At 37.4% G+C, this 16,969-nt stretch overlaps 1 long non-coding RNA gene across 3 annotated transcripts in view; it reads right to left on the bottom strand.

Annotated features, from left to right (window-relative positions):
* Window positions 1-3,083: 3,083 nt before the first annotated feature.
* Window positions 3,084-16,969, bottom strand: part of LOC122238739 — a 128,713-nt gene continuing 114,827 nt past the window's right edge. For 2 of the 3 annotated variants that reach the window (XR_006217869.1, XR_006217868.1), the window contains one exon: window positions 8,209-8,418. This is a non-coding gene — a long non-coding RNA (uncharacterized LOC122238739). Of the gene's footprint in view, window positions 3,183-8,208; window positions 8,419-16,969 lie in introns of those variants that run through there. The other variant, XR_006217870.1, reaches the window with a different exon arrangement.

Raw genomic sequence — 16,969 nt, 5'->3', positions numbered from 1 at the left:
TCAGGCTCTGTGTTGACAGCACACAGCCTGCTTGGTATTCTCTCTCTCTCTCTGCCCCTCCCCTGCTTGTGCTCTGTCTCTCTCTCTCAAAATAAATAAATAAACATGAAAAAAAACTACATATGCCTTTTAAATAAACAATGCCAGACCTTCAAATGTAGAGTTTTATATGAGAATCATGGCATCCCAGAGATTTTAAAAAAAACAAAAAAACTATAGATAATGTATCCCAGTTATATTGTTTACATAAATCTCAAAGCCAGGATATGGCAGATTCCTGTCGCTGGGCTCTTAGCCCAGCGCTCATTGTATCACCAGAGACAACAGTCTTTCACATGAATCACTGATGCTTGCCAGTTGCTGACAGTCTACTTTGTTCTGATCTCTCTTCATAAAGAACATAGGATAGTTTAAATCTTTCAAGATTTTTCATCAAAACAAAACAAAACAAAACAAAACAAAACAAAACAAAAAGACCTAACCAACAAAACCAATCAAAACCTGAGAGGCTTAGCACGCAACCAGCAGAGTTACAAAGTTATTTACTACGTGTTTTTATGACACAATGGGAAGTGTAACTTTTATTTCAAGTAATAGAACCTGGTGGTCAAAAGTATATATTCGAAAACCATAAAGATCAGTGGCATTGCCACTTATTAATTGCATGACCTTCTAAAGCCTCAATTTTCACAAATAAAGAATGGAAATAATAATAATGGTTACTGTTACAGGGTTGAGAAAATCATATGAGACCTCAATTTACATACTCAGGTCTATGGCTAAGGTAATACATGTACCATTATTATAATTTCCTGACATATATTTATCCCTTTCTATATTTTGACACTATCTACTAAAATCAACTTCCTCAAGTTAATGGTTAAAGCCACCACAATAAGCTGTCATTTGTATGTATACGTTATCATTCGATCTACTCAAAAATCTGCTAAGATAAAACTCTGAATAACCTAAAGGCTGATCGGGAGTTTCCTTCTCCTTCATTCTGAAGATGTTTTGCGATATTGAGGTAGACACATGGACAGCTTAGGAAAGACTCTCAGCCTGAAGTCTCAGATTCCTAACACAAACTGATCTATATTCAAAAATTGTTTTCTAGTGCAGGTCTGACGGCTTAGCAGTGTTGAATCAGAAAACAAAGTTTCTCTCTGTTGCCGTGCCCTTGCCTCTCGATTAACAAGTACCATCCTCTAGTGATGTGCTTCTGGGATGCTGAGATCCTCACCAACACACAGGAGACCTCAAGATATCAATTTAAATAAACATTCATAGAGAGGAACGAGTATATTTCTCATATACAGTTTCAGCTAGGAGATTAAGCTTAGTGCTGGAGGCAAGCTTAAAAGAATGGGCTGTATTCAACAGACCGATTCTCATTGTACTAAATCCTAACTAATTCAGCAAGAACATCTCGATGCTTCATACATAAAGTTAAAAACAATGCAGAGAAGAATGTCTCCTCTGATCCGCCGTCATTCTGAACCACCTAGACCTGTATCTCCGTCATTTTTCCCAGCACCAGGACCACCCTCCCTTTAATTTGAATGGCTAAACGTTCCTAAAAATATCCAGCTCCTTTATTCTCCCTGGGGATAACCAAACCGGATGAGTCTAAGTACTTGTAACACCAAGATGCTGTAGTTTCTTTAGGGCTGTTACACAGCTACGGGGCTACAGACCCAGTAAATCTAGAGACTGCCAATGGACTGCATTGTCCAAACACCTTACAGACATGCTTTCCATTTGTAAGTTTTGCTATTGAGCATTTCCCAATGAAAGGTACCCTTCGACAGGGAGACAGGAAGCCACGAGAAGTGATTCCATTCTGTCATCAGTGGTTATTAGATTATTTTAATTATTGTCTTGCTTCCTTCATCTGAAGAAGAGCTTGGACTAAGACCTTTAGGTACCGAACATCTTATAACTCTGTGTAGTTTATGATTAGTTATCATGTCATTTGCAATGTCTTCTTGTGCTTATTGGGGGGGTTTGTTGTTGTTTTGTTTCTTTGGTTTTGCTTCAGTGCTTTGATTCACAGCAATCGTGAGGAATACAGGGTTAGGTAGAAACTTCCTTCACGGCTCTTTTTTAAGTTTTTTATTTATTTGTTTTGAGAGAGAGAGAGAGTGTGTGTGTGTATGTGAATGAGTGGGGGAGGGGCAGAGGGAGAGAGAGAATCCCAAGCAGCCTCCGCACTGTCAGCGCAGAGCCCGATGTGGGGCTTGAACCCACCAACAGTGAGATCATGACCTCAGCTGAGATCTAGAGTCAGGCACTTAACCGACTGAGCCACCCAGGTGCCCCTCTCACGTCTTCAAACACGCAGGGTAGTTTCACAAAGGGCTCAGACTCTGCTGCTCGGAAATAATGTTTTCTAAAGTCAGAGTGAAAGCTGAATGATAACTGGCTGAGATGCAGCTGGGAAAATTCACAGAGTCCTCTCACATACTTTTTCCATTATCCTCCAGGGTGCCTCAAGTTCTATTTATTCTTCAAGCACTGAAATAACCCCAGCATATTTCAGCAACAGCTCAAGAAAGAGCATCTTTTTGACTTCACCATGTATGGTTTCAATCCAACTGTTTTCCATTTTCACATCACATGCTATTCCTGAGTTGGGTTCTCACAAACCTAACATACAGCCACATCTCCCCCAAAAGGGCAAAGGACGCTTGCTGAGAAGAGGCGCACAGAAATTCCAACCAATCCCTTGAAGCTTTTATTCTTAACCCAGCACCAAATAGCTTAAGAGCTCATCTTGCCTGTTATAAATAGGATCCAGTGCCTATCACTCCAGCTCACTGGGAAAGAATGCAAACAGTCCTAGGAATGAAATACTCAGGAAGACTATCCTGCCTAGTCAGAGCTATTTTCTTTTAAATGACAAAATTTCGCTCCAGACACACAGAAAGCCTTACATTTTTTGCCTGTGAGTTTCTCATCCTTAGGAATGATGTGATGTTTCGTATGAGCAAAAGAGAGAGAGAGAGAGAGAGAGAGAGAGAGAGAGAGTTGCATCAGTAGTAAAAATGTGCTGAGCAAAACCCTTCTCTCTCTCGGCTGGCCTTTAAAGGAATGCTCATTATTTTGACGAAATCTGTGTGGTCACTCTGCATTCTCCAGGAACAAACATGGTTCATCTAAAGGTCTGTTCAGAAGGACATCTAGAAAGCCAATAAGAAAGGCAGCTATTAGAAGGACACACAGACAACACCAAGTTGAATCCACAGAATCATTTTTTTTTTAAATCTTGGGAACAAAGAAAATTGACTTGTTCTTTTTTCTCCTATGCAAAGAAGTGGACGTAAGACATATTCCATATTGTTACTTAGGTATTTTTTCTTGGAATAGAAACGAATAAATTTTTCATATAAGAAACAAATACATGAAGACAGGTACAACTGCAAAATTTTCTTGTTTAGTTATCAGTAAACTATTACCATATTTGTAAAGGGGATTTTGAGGTATCAATCTCTGAACTTAAAAATGTTTCTCATTTGTGTTACATATTCAGGAGAAAACACATGATGAAAACTTCCATCTCCGTCTCTTTTTTTAACATTTAAGGGAATGTTTAATGTCACAGAACATAATTAATGATATGTGGATACTTTCTTAAAAAGCAAACTAGACTGGTGTACATAATAAACTTCCAGATCAAAAAGAGTTCTATGGATCAAAAGATACCATAAATGAAAAGGGTAATAGATTGGGAGGAAATATTTCCAACACGTATGAGGATAAAGGCTGTAACAGCAGCAAAAACCTATAAATAGGCTACTCAGAAGAAGAAAATTTACACCTCTTGATTGTGGTAGCAAAATACAATTCTAAAGGATTACTATGTCTTTTAAACCTAGATAACTTGCCTTTGCCAAGATTACCACATCTCGAACTCAGATGCACATGACTGTCCCTCTAGTTCAATGTGGCTATAATTCTTTTCTTGACCTGAATCCCTAGGTCTGCAGTTGAGAAGTTAGATGCTATATGTTTTTCTGAATACAGTTTTAATGACTTAAATTGAAGAGTCTTAGAATAAATAAATCTGTTCAGAGCACATGATGCATAGAAATAACTGGATACACAACAATGATGTTATGTGATATTTAATGTTGACTAGTATGGTACAGAATTTTGAATTTTAGCCTGATCCATATTTAAAGGGCAAATCAGAAAAAAATAACTAATGGCTGTAAGTACTAAAGTATTTAAACAAGGAGGCCATCGCACGGAGATGTTTCTAATGCAGCAGCAACATACAGAAGTGAACAAAATCTAAGCCAGAGTCAATGCACTCCAATTCAAAATAAGGAAACTTAAGAACAACTAATCACAAACAGTACAGGAAGCTTTCCCAAATAAGGCAACCACTTAAGCTATAGCCAATCAAATCATTTCTTTGCTTTGGTTCAGTGTTTTTTTCTACAAAAACTTTGCCCCTAGCTCCTATGGGTGGAGCTCTTCTAACCATCTTTGGTTTGGCATTCCCCAATTTGGATTAACGCTCAAATACACTTGAAAAATTGTAATGTGCCTCAGTTTACCTTTAAAACATGTGTAAATAATAAAGTTTTTCCTGAAATCAGAAATAGGAAAGTGATTGAAACAATTGTCCTAGAAGTTTTGTTTTTGTTTTTGTTTTTTTTTTTACTTTTGTTCTAGGAAATATAAACCTACCCCAAATCAAGGAAACAGAAGTGTAGTAATTGTAGTGTTGAACTCCTTAGACACTCCAAAACAGTTTGTTACTTTTTTTTTTGCTAGCTCAAAGTCCATGCCAATCAAAGCCCAATGACTTGCATACACAAAGGCTTTATTTCAGGCATTTGAAACTTTCACACAAAGTTCACAGTGCCTAAATAAAGCTGTTTTTAATTGAATTTTCTACATTGCTTTTACTTCAAAAAAAATCCTTCTTTTACTCCTTTCAACATGAGAGTATCCACATTAATTCTTTTTCTTCTGAAAGTTTAGCAGATATCCAAAGGAGCTATTAAAATGCTTATGTAGGGGCACCTGGGTGGCCTAGTAAATTAAGCAACCGGCTTCCGCTCAGGTCATGATCTCTTGGTTTGTGGGTTTGAGCCCTGCTTCGGGGCTCTGTGCTGACAGCTCAGAGCCTGGTGCCTGCTTTGGATTCTGAGTCTCCCTCTCTCTCTGCCCCTCCCCCGCTCTCACTAGGTCTCTCTCTCTCTCTCTCTCTCTCTCTCTCAAAAATAAACATTAAAAAAATAAGCAAATAAAATGCTTATGTAAATGGACTCTGCCCCCTGTAAGAAGCATATGCACATAATTGACTATATTTTCTAATTTAAATGTAGTCTTCAAAGAGTTTTTATGGGGGGTACTCATTTTAATTTCTCTGCATTTGTGGTATTTCCCATGACCCTATCAATCTAGCCCTAAGAGCCCACCTTCCTCCTGGCCAATTAATCACTCATCAAAGCTGTGTTATCTGCCATCAAAATCCGTAGATAAAATGGAAATTTGATCAATTGCACAGAGCATAATCAGTCATGGTATTCATGATGTTAACTCATGTACTTATAAAGTCTTAAGTCTGAAGAGCAGAACTTTAAAAAAAAAATCTTGACCTACTTGTTTTTAAAAAGTGACAAAAATGGGGTGCCTGGGTGGCTTAGTCCGTTAAGCGACCGACTTTGGCTCAGGTCATGATCTCCTAGTCTGTGAGTTCAAGCCCCACATCAGGCTCTGTGCTGACAGCTCAGAGCCTGGAGCCTGCTTTGAATTCTGTGTCTCCCTCTCTCTCTGCCCCTCTGCCACTCACACTCTGTCTCTCTGTCTCCCTCTCTCTCTAAGTAAATATTTAAAAAAAAATTTTAAAGGTGCCAAGGCATTTCAAAGAGCAGAAGAGTAGAAAATACAAAATGTGAAGGCAGGGTTTTGCAGTGGCCCAGAACCAGACTTGAAGCTCAGTCTCCCTCTATAATTTCCTCATACTAAGTAAAATAGAAAGAGTGAAATCTTCATTTACTTCATTTCCCCTTGTCAAAATAGGCAGAGCTCATTTAAGATCTAGACAGTTACTCTTCTAAGTTTTAAATCAAGAAATGAAGTCTTTCCATCATAGCTACCGATAATGCCACACCTTGCACTGTGACAAGTACAATGAGACATATTAGAAGGTTTGCTGTACAAAGGTATGTGGAGAACTGAAAAATATACTGTCCTTTCTAATTAGTATTACAGTAGTCCAGATGTTAAACAGATGGACCTCACTGTATCATACTACCAAGTTAAAAAACAAGTGGTTAAATTTTTTTTCTCACAAATATAGACATTTCAAATCAGTGTTACTGCAAACACAGGCATGAGCCAGTAGAAAGTGAACAAAAATTAGAAAATTGTCTTATATTAAAATTAGAGCAATTCCCAAAGACTCCATTTACTTTGTACTTAGAAATGGTAAGCTTTGATCTTAGCTTCAGTGAAAAACCACCATTCCAGGTACTATTTCCCTTTTCTTTACACTTTGAACTTTTTAAAACCAATGTCAGCAATTTCATATCCTCTTCTGCACCTGGAAAAGTGCTGTTTCAGACTTATAGGTTACCCTTCAATTCCCTATTCATTTCACTTCCTAGCTTTAAGTGAAAAGTGGGGGGAAATATTCTCTCTAGTAAGACTATCTTTAGTATATTCTTTGTTTATTCTTATCATTATGGCCATATAGTTTCCTGGATTTAAGTCACTCCCAGATGTTAAAATTGTCAGGATCTTTAAACTACAGACTGTGCCCTTTGCATGATAAGAGAACCATACAAGAAGTGTTTCCAAAAGAAGCATTGACATCTGGTGGGCAGAATGTTGTGTAAGTTTCCAAATAGGAAGGCAAACTTTCCTTTCAGACAGGTTTGAATATCATCTGATTAAGACATAGCACTGAGATGTGACAGATTATAAAAATGATTTTGACAAGTGATTTTAATTTTTAAAGATCAAATAGGAAATGGATATGAAAAGTATCAATAAAGGGGTCAGTGAAACATAAAAAAAAACCCTCCTCTTGCCAATAAACAACACTGCCAAGTATATATTTTTTTTAATTTCAGCTTTACTGAGGTATAACTGACAAAATAGTAAGATATTTAAAGTGTACATCATGCTGATTTAACGTACGTACGTTGTGAAATGATACCCCCACCTAGTTAACTAATACATCCATCACCTCACATTTCCATTTTCCTTTTTCCTTGTCTTTTCTTTTTTGTTCTTTTCTCCTTTTTCTCTTGTTTCTTTTCCTTTCCTTTCTTTCCTTTTTTCTTCTCTTTTCTTTTGGTGAAAACATTCAAGTTTCACTCTCAGCACATTTCAATTATACAATACAGTATTATCAACTACGGTCACCATGTTGTACATTAGATACTCAAACCTTATTTATCTTGTAGCTGAAATCTTGCTTGCACCCTTCTACCAACCTTTCCATGTTCCGCTCCCCCCATCCCTGACAACAACTTTTCTACCAGTTTTATGAATTTGACTAAAAAAAATTCCACTTATTTATATGTGATACCATCCAGTATTTGTCTTTCTCTGTCTGGCTTATTTCACTTAGCATATAAGGCCTTCAAGTTCCATCCATGCTAGGACAAATGGCAGGATTTCCTACTTTCTGTCTTATGGCTGAACATTACATTGTATACACATGTCATGGCTGCTTTATCCATTCACCCAGCTACTGACAGGTTGTTTCCATATCCTGGCTATTGTGAATAATGTTGCAATAAACATGGAAGTGCAGAGATCTCTTAAATATCCTATTTTCATTTCCTTTAGATATGTAGCCAAAAGTGGGTTGGCTGGGTTTTTAATTTTTTCAGGAAAATGTCATACTGTTTTCCATAGTGGTTGCACCAATTTACAATGCCATCAAAAATACACAAGGCTTCCTTTTTCTCCACATGCTCACAACTCGTCTGTTGTCTTTTTGATGATGGCCCTTCTCACTGGTATAACTAATATCTCGTTGTGGTTTTGATTTGCATTTCGCTTGTGATTAGTGATGCTGAACACCTCTTTTTGTATGTGTTAACCATTTGTATGTCTTCTGTGGAAAAATGTCTTCAGATTCTCTGCCCATTTTTAATCAGATTTGTTTGCTATTGAGTTGTATGAGTTCTTTCTATATTTTAAATATTAACTCTTCATCAGATATGTGATTTCCAAATACTTTCTCCCGTTCCATAGGTTGTCTTTCCATTTTGTTGACCGTTTTCTTTGCTGTGAGACTTTTTCCTTTCATGAAGTCTCACTTGTTAATTTTTGTGCTTTTGTCACCTTGGCTCTGAGCACGCTTTTTGTATGTTTAATATTTTATTTGGTATTATGGGAGACTTGGAGGCACTGACAGAATCGGTGCGTTCAAAGAGTTTACATCTGGGGAGAAAACCGACAGAGCAAACAGAAATAAAGTCAGGTTGTAACTGTGGCACTAGCCATATGTGTACTAAGAACTCAGAAAAAGAGCACAAAAAAACATTTGGTAAGAGTTGTCAGGGAAGGATTCATGGTGGAGGAAGATGGGTAAAAACTGATGGAGTAGGACTGAGGAAGGATTGGGAAAGGGTTGATGAGAGGGTAAGGGCTGGATGAATAAAGGCCATAAAGAGTCCAAGGTGTTGGGGTAACGGGAGATTACGGAGGATACTGGTTTGCACAGAGAAATGCTGCATGTGGAAAGTGGAAGGATATCAGATTGGAAGGGAAGAGTTGAGCTAGATATAGTCCAGAGAGGACTAAAACCTGTGATAAGTAATGAAGGGCTACTGTGCTTTCTTTAATAAAATTTCAGCCATAAATAAGAAAAGCCAGTTTGAAACTTTTTGTGGAACTCTTAAAAATGTTCCACAAATTGGAGCCTGCCTGGAAAATAGTCTAAAATCAGTACTTACTTAAAACCTGAGTTCTAAATTTTTGTTAATAAATGAAACGAATTTTGCCTAAGCCAATATCTTATTCCAATAGCATCAATTATGCTACCTAATACCATTGGATATTTTGTGGTTGAAGCATTATTCTACACATACATAGCCTCTACAGAGGCTAAAGTTATACACAGACTCAAAAAAATTATTTATTCACTCCCTCATCCATGAATTCCTTCATTCCACATTTCCATTACTCTGTCAAGTGCTGTACTAGGCAGTTGGGATGCAAAGAGAAAAGAAAAACAGTCCAGTGGGACCGAGTCAAGTGGGAAAGATAAACATATAAACAAAGGAAACAAAAAAAAAAAACTGTGTGAAAGAAGAAAATTCCACTGCAGCACCTCTTTTAATAAGGAAGGTAATTTAATTTTTAGCAACTTCTTATCAGAGATCAAAGTAATACAAAAGATAGAGGCATTTCCGGGTATCCAAAGAGCAGGGTTTCTATAAAAGCTACTACTCAATGCTTGTTACCAAAATGTCACAACATCAGAATGAACAGGAGGCCAGAGGTGTTTAATCTTGAAGCCTCTGTACAGGCAGTGATGGTGGGCACAGCACCTAGAAGGAACACATGTGCCGTAGCCAACTGTTCCAGTCTTGGCAGAAAATGGTAACAATGAGATAGGTGCTCTTCTGCTCTCCAGAAACTCCTGGAAAACGCTTAGCGCTGCAACTGATAGGTCACTGTTAGTTTCACCGAAGGATGATAGTTTTAAATAAGCAAAGAAGCTGTGTGGTGGTCTTCCTTTAGGCCATCTATACCCTTGGTCAGTCTCATTCCATAAAGCAGCTTAGGAAGGTATAGAGTCAGATCAAGGGTCTACCACTCTCAAGTTATCTTACCACATGGTTACTGGGGCTGGCATTTTAATGGACTCAAATCTTTCTATTAGAGATAAAGCCAAAGGTTTGAATGAAGATGCCTAGTGGAGATAATGCACATTACTGGAATTTATTCACACCCATGTAAAGTGGAATCCATCAACCACATTATAAAGGCTGGTATCACATTCTGTTCGGTTTACACAAGAGGGGAAGGTTAGAAAGCAGTTGGAGAGAAAGTGCTGAGAGAAGTCAAGAATGTGGAAGTTGAGGCCTGTGGAAATGGAACATGAATTTCATCAACTTCATAGTCTGGTTTGAGATTCACCGTGTACCTCTGAATGTGTGTTAAGTCTATGCCGTTCATGTACACTGGGTACTGTGTGCAGCTCATCCCACCAGTTAAGGATCACATCACGTTGCAGAAGTCAGCCCTGCTATCCATAATTAAAAAGATTTCCTTTGTTTTTTTTTTTTAAACAAAAGAGTGTGTTAACTCAAGATTATTTATGGACAAAGAATAATGTTTAAAGGTAGGTAGGGCCTCCAAAGAGGACAACTTAGGTTCAAATCCCGGATCCTTTTCTTCCAAGGCTGTATGACCTGGAGAATGTAACCTGACCACTCTGTGTCCAAGTTCTCATCTGTAGAAACAAATCAAACTAGTATCTAACTCAGAGGATTGCTATCATGGTTAAAAGAGAGAATACAGAGGGGCTCTTAATGTAAATAAAGCTCTCAATTCATATCTGTTATAGTTATTTTCCATAGAACATTGAAAATGTCATCCAAGGTAAGGGAATTGACTTACTTGATGCAAAATTAGGCACGTTCCGGTAAAAAAGGAAGACTGGCTAACTTAGTAGGATAACTAGACATTTACATTGTACTCTGCAAGCTATTCTAGAATATTTTGCACTTTTACAAGAGCTATAAAATATGATATCAGTATCTAACCCTGGAAATATCTGAACAACATGCTAGAATCACAGGATCTTTCCTGAAGACTTCCAAATTGAGCCGCTCAAACATTTATGTCAAAGCAGTACAGGAGATCGATGGTAGGCTGAGGTAAAGTCCAAAGTCTACTTGTAGCAAGTAAAAATTTCTTTTATGTCTCCTTTACACTTTGTGTTACACACCAATATATATCTGCTTAAGTACAGAAAGTTTTCACACACACAAAAAAAACAAAACAAAACAAAACAAAACAAAAAACAGATGCCCTAGGAAGATTTACTTTGTTCATCCCGGGGTATCAATTGCCAGTGACCTGGCATGGGTTCCCACAGGTTCAGTTATTCCAATTTGATAAGCATGACAACAGGAAATATAAATAGAAGTCCAATTAGCATACTGTCACTGAAAAAGATTACACAAATTATTTAACACAGAGTTATGAACTAGGAGGCACAGTGCGGATAAATCTTGAATATTCTGGTTCTCTGATAATTTTCATGTGTATCAACAATTTGAAAAGAATTAAAATGTGATTAAGTGTACTTTTAATTTGGAGAATTTTATTTGTTAATTTATTCAGAAGGTATATCTGATTCTCAACATAACTGAAAGTTATCATATAGGTCTTCAATTAATGCCTCAGGCTGCCCAAATCACTCTCATCAAAGTTTTCAGGTTTTTGTATAAAGAACATTTTACAGTATGTAGTTTTAAAATACATGGTCATTTGTTTTTTCTTTCTTTCTTTATTTTTTTAGTGGATCAGGTTAGGCCATGGAAAAGACAGGGAAATATGGGAAATACCTAAAAGATATAAGCAAATCTAGTTAAGTTTTGACATTCTTTACAAAGTAAGAAGAAAAAGCAGTGAGTAGCCATTAATAGCATAAAACTCTGCCTTGCTGTGCTCAGACAGGAAACAAAGCTAATTAACAAAGTACTGATCAAAAAAAAAAAAAAAAGGACTGATTATAATAATCTATATATTTATCCAGAAGTTCATGCTCATATTTCTCAATAAGAAGCGTTAAAAATATCTGCTCTTAGTGTTAAGTTTCTGACTTCAGCTCAGGTCATGATCTCATGGTACGTGAGCCCCACATTGGGCTTTCTGCTGTCAGCGCAGAGCCCCCTTCAGATCCTCGGTCCCCCTCTCTTTCTGTCCTCTGCTCATGCTCACTTTCTCTCTCTCTCTCAAGAATAAACATTTTTTAAAAATTAAAAAAAAATATCTGATCTGATTAGCTGGACCTTTTCCAATTCCTTGTGGAATTATGCAGGGTATATGATGTCTCTTTGGGCACATAAAATGGATCATTTCCATCAGTCATTTCAAAATACAAAAATGGACTAGTTTCATGGCAGAGAAGTTAATTCATGGGTATCATTTTGGCAGTGGCACAAGGGTAAAAAATAATCTCTCTCTACAGAAACCAAATGCAACAAGGAAATTCTAATTGAATCACATGTCTTACATTACATGGATATGAGCCACATTGTTTTGGTCACATTTATTTTCCATCACCTTTATCAAAATAAGGTATCACATTACAGTTAAATTCCAAAGGTGCTTATTCCCCACAAATCAAAACTAAATAAAATTAATTTATCAAAATAACTATATGGATTTCTGGATACACATGTTGATTTCAACACACAGGTTTATCATTGCTTCAACCCAAAGCCTCCCTAAACTATCATTAATGGATATAAACAAACATAAAGCAATGAAGATAAAAATAAGAGAAGATTAAAATAGATGAGAGATGGCGTAGAACTGAACCCTGCTTGCAAGTGCTCAGATCAAAAATAGCATTATCCATGATTCCACAGTTTTGCTAATACTTATATCCTACCCGTCGGGAAATCCTGTTAGATCTACCATCAAAATAGATCGAGAATTTTGACATTTTTCACCATTTCCACCGCTCCACACTAGTCAAGGCTACCATCATCTCTTGCCTAGGTTACTGCAGTAATCTCTTCTTCCTTAGCCTCCCCTGAGCCACCGCTGCGCATTCTCCGCATAGAAGCCAGAAAGAAGCCAGATTGCTTCTTTCAACAACATCACTCGTGTTTAAACACTCCACTGTCTTCCTTCCTGACTGAGAGGAGAAGCCTTGTTTTCACAATGGCCCACAATGCCTTACCTGGTCTGGACTCCCGTTCCTGTCCTGCTCCTGACCTTATCTTGCTAACCCACTTGGACCATAATGGCCTCCCGCCTCAAACATACTAGCTACACTCCTGCCTCGGGCTTCATGTGCTGCCCCTTCTGCCTGGGGTACACTTCTCCCTAAAATTACTGTAGCTTCACTCTCTCCTTGATATTTTTTCCGACGCACCTTAAGTGCAATCTCAATCTTTATATATCTGACATCCATTAGCCCACTTCATTTCTTTTCCATAGCACGTATCACTAACATGCTACATAATTTACACATGTACAATATCTGTCTTACCGGCAGAATGTAACCTCCTGAGAGCAGGGATTTTTGAACATTTTTAATCTCTCATGTATCACCTACACCTACAATACCTAAACCAATTGGTACTCACAATAAGAATGCCAGGTAAAAGGCAGGATGACCAACTAACCTCAGATAAACAGCAGATAATGTCTGAGTACAGAGAGATCCCATCTGCTGTTTGTGTAGAATTCAAATCTAACTGGGTATTCTGGGATTTTATTCACCAAATCTGGTGATCCTAACTGCAAGACAGTTGTCAAATGAATGAATAAGAATTTTGGAGGCTGAAAAGCTGAGGGGATAATGGTAGATAACTTAGCAACTTACAGAAAATTAAGTGCTAAACATCAACAGGGCTGGAGGAAAAGAGGACAGGAATGAGGAAGCCACGAAAGAGAGATAACCTGTGGCACACGCAATCCTGGAAACTATAAGGAATTAAAGGCATTAAGTGCTCCCAAAGTGGGGGGTATAAAAATGCATGGGAGTGGACAGTGGGGGAACTCAAAACAGGAGGAGTAGATTGAAGTCTTTAAAAGAAACAGGCACTTATTAATTTATCTTATGTTTATTTAATTTTGAGAGAGTGAGCAGGGGAGGGGCAGAGAGAGAGGGGAACAAAGGATCCAGAGCCGGCTCTGCACTGACAGCAGCGAGTTCGATCCAGGGCACAAACCCATGAATCCTGAGATCATGACCTGAGCAGAATTTGGGCACTCAACTGACTGAGCCACCCAGGTGCCCTGAAAAGAAACAGACATTGAAAACTATCCACATCCTGGGGCGCCTGGGTGGCTCAGTGGGTTAAGCTTCTGACTTCGGCTCAGGTCATGATCTCAAGGTTCCCGAGTCTGGCTCTGTGCTGACAGCTCAGAGCCTGGAGCCTCCTTCAGATCTGTGTCTCCCTCTCTCTCTGCCCCTCCCTCACTCACTCGCTCTCTCAAAAAGAAATAAATAAACATAAAAAAAAATGTATAAAACTACCCACATCCTGACCAGATAGATGACTGCCTGTTTTACTCAAGCAAAGAACTAAAGTTTTACCTTCTCTCTCTCTCAAAAATAAATAAACATAAAAAAAAGGGAAATGTATAAAACTACCCACATCCTGACCAGATAGATGACTGCCTGTTTTACTCAAGCAGAGAACTAAACTTTTACCTTATATAGAAAATGAATCATAAAAATACAATAGAAAAAACAATTGCACAGCAATTTTGATAAAATGTAACAGAAATTCATTATAAAAGCTATTAGCAAACAGCAATAGACAGGGATTTCCCTAGCCTGATAATAGATCTCCACAAAAACCTTCAGTAAATGTAATACTTACTGGTGGACAATGGACAGCTTACCTCAGAGTTTAGAGATAGAACAAGTGTGTTCGATAAAACCACATCTATTCACTATCCAGTTAAAAAATGAAAGAAAAAAGAATGAAACATATAAGAATCAGAATACATGATTGTGAATGTAAAAAATCTAAATTTTTATTGATAAGGCATTGACAGAATTAGTAAGTGAATCTAACAAGGTTTCTGGGTATAAAAATCATTTGTATTTGCATATGCTAGCAAAAACAGTTGGAAAATGCAGTTTTAAAAAAAATGATAACACAAGACCATAAAGTATTGAATATGTAGGAATAAATTTAACAAAAGATGTGTAAGACTTCTGTATAAGACTATAAAATATTACTGAAATTTAAAAGATTTTAATAAATATTCATGAATTAGTTGAATCAATACTGTAAAACTTTGAATATCCTTAAATTAATTTACAAATTTGATAACATCCAACTAAAATCTTAATAGGTATTTCAACAGAAACTGAAAATCTGGTGCTAAAATTTGTATGAATACAGCAAGGGTCAAGCACAGTTAAACAATTCTTGAAGAAAAATAAAGTTGGGGAACTCACACTACCAGATTTCAAGATTTACTGTGAGGTTATGGTAAATAAGAGGGTGGTATTTGCACATGAGCAAACAGACCAGTGGAAAAGAAGACAGAATCTAGAAACAGTCAGTCAAATATATGGTTTCTCGATTTATGACAACCAAAAACCAATTCCATGCGAATTGTGATGTGTAAATATGAAAGGCAAAGCCATAAAGATTTAAGCAGGTAAAGATTATCCTCAAGAATTAAGGAGGAACAGACTTCTTAAACAGCGCCAAAGAACACATTCACCAGAAAGGAAAACTATGAAAAACTGGATTTCATTAAAATTAAGCAATTTTACTCATCTAAACAACAGTAAGACAGTGAAGTCACAGAGTGGGAGAAGATATTTGCTATATATATATATATATTATGAAGACCTCACACACAGAACAGAACTAAGAAAGTAAAAAAAAAAAAAAAAAGCGAATGGCTGTCTAATAAGCATTAGGTAAGGTATTCCCAATAATTAACCTACAGAGAGATGTCAGTTAAAGTGGTGAATTTCCTCTCCCTCATCAGAATGGCTAATATTTAAACAAACAAACACGCCCAGCGGTACCAAGTGTCGGGGAGGACGCAGAATTACTGCGGCTTTCCCACGCTGCTCACTGAACGTAACCACGAGCAACCACTTTGGAAAAGTGCCAAAGAACATATGTACACCCGAGCAATTCCACTCATAGCTATATACCAAATGGAAATGAATGTATATGTTCACTAAGAGACTTCTATAAGAATGCTCACAGCAGCATTATTTGTGATGACCCCAAATTTTCAACAACTCAATTGTCCATCAATAAATAGACTGGATAAGTTGTAGTACAGTCATAAAATTTAAAAAAAAAAATTTTTTTAAAGCTACTGGGGCACCTGGGTGGCTCAGTCGGTCAAGCATCCGACTTGGGCTCAGGTCATGATCACTGAGTTCAAGCCCCACATCAGGCTCTGTGCTGACAGCTTGGAGCCTGGAGTCTGCTTCAGATTCTGGGTCTCCTTCTCTCTGCCCCTCTCTTGCTCACACTCTGTCTCTCTCTCTCTCTCTCTCAAAAATAAATAAATGTTAAAAAAAAATTTTAATGCTACACATGAAAATATGTGTAAGGTTCACAAATATGATGTCATGCAAATAAATTCATAGACAAAAGAATATATACTATATGATTCCATTTACCTAAAATTCAAAAACAGGCAAAGCTAATTTATAAAAATAAAAGGATAGAGGCTATTATAGTTAAGTGGCTGATGCCTTTACAAAGGGTCAGAAGGTTCCTGGGGCTCTGGTAATAGTCTTTGTCTTGATTTATATGATAGTTACATGAACATGTTTAGTTTGTAACAACTCCTCACACTGTATTACTTATAATTTGTGCTTGTAATTTTTCTGTATGGGTATTACACTTAAGTAAACATTTTCCAAATGAAAAAGCACTGCTGAACAAGAAAGAAAGAAAAAACACCAGGGTCCAACCAGGAAGAGGAAGCAGTTAATGGAGGGATATGTGAAGGTTGAAATGAAATAGTGCCCTGAGGGCATTTGCTCATCCCAAGAACTTAGAGTGCAGTGACTTTTTACTTTTAGATACTTGCAAGATGGTGAGTTAAAATGTAACAGCTCAGAGCCTGGAGCCTGTTTCAGATTCTGTATCTCCCTCTCTCTCTGCCCCCTCCCCTGCTTGTGCTCTGTTTCTCAAAAATGAATAAATGTTAAAAAAAAAATTAAGATTCTGGCCATAAGCATGGACCTTTCCAGACCGGGGGCAGGAGAGAGCGCCTAGAAAATATTTATCTCCTGATGAGA

The sequence above is a fragment of the Panthera tigris genome, chromosome B2 (assembly GCF_018350195.1).
Source record: "Panthera tigris isolate Pti1 chromosome B2, P.tigris_Pti1_mat1.1, whole genome shotgun sequence".
Classification (NCBI taxonomy): Eukaryota; Metazoa; Chordata; class Mammalia; order Carnivora; family Felidae; genus Panthera; species Panthera tigris.
Note: the sequence above shows the minus strand (reverse complement) of the source record. Positions and strands in the feature narration are given on the sequence as shown.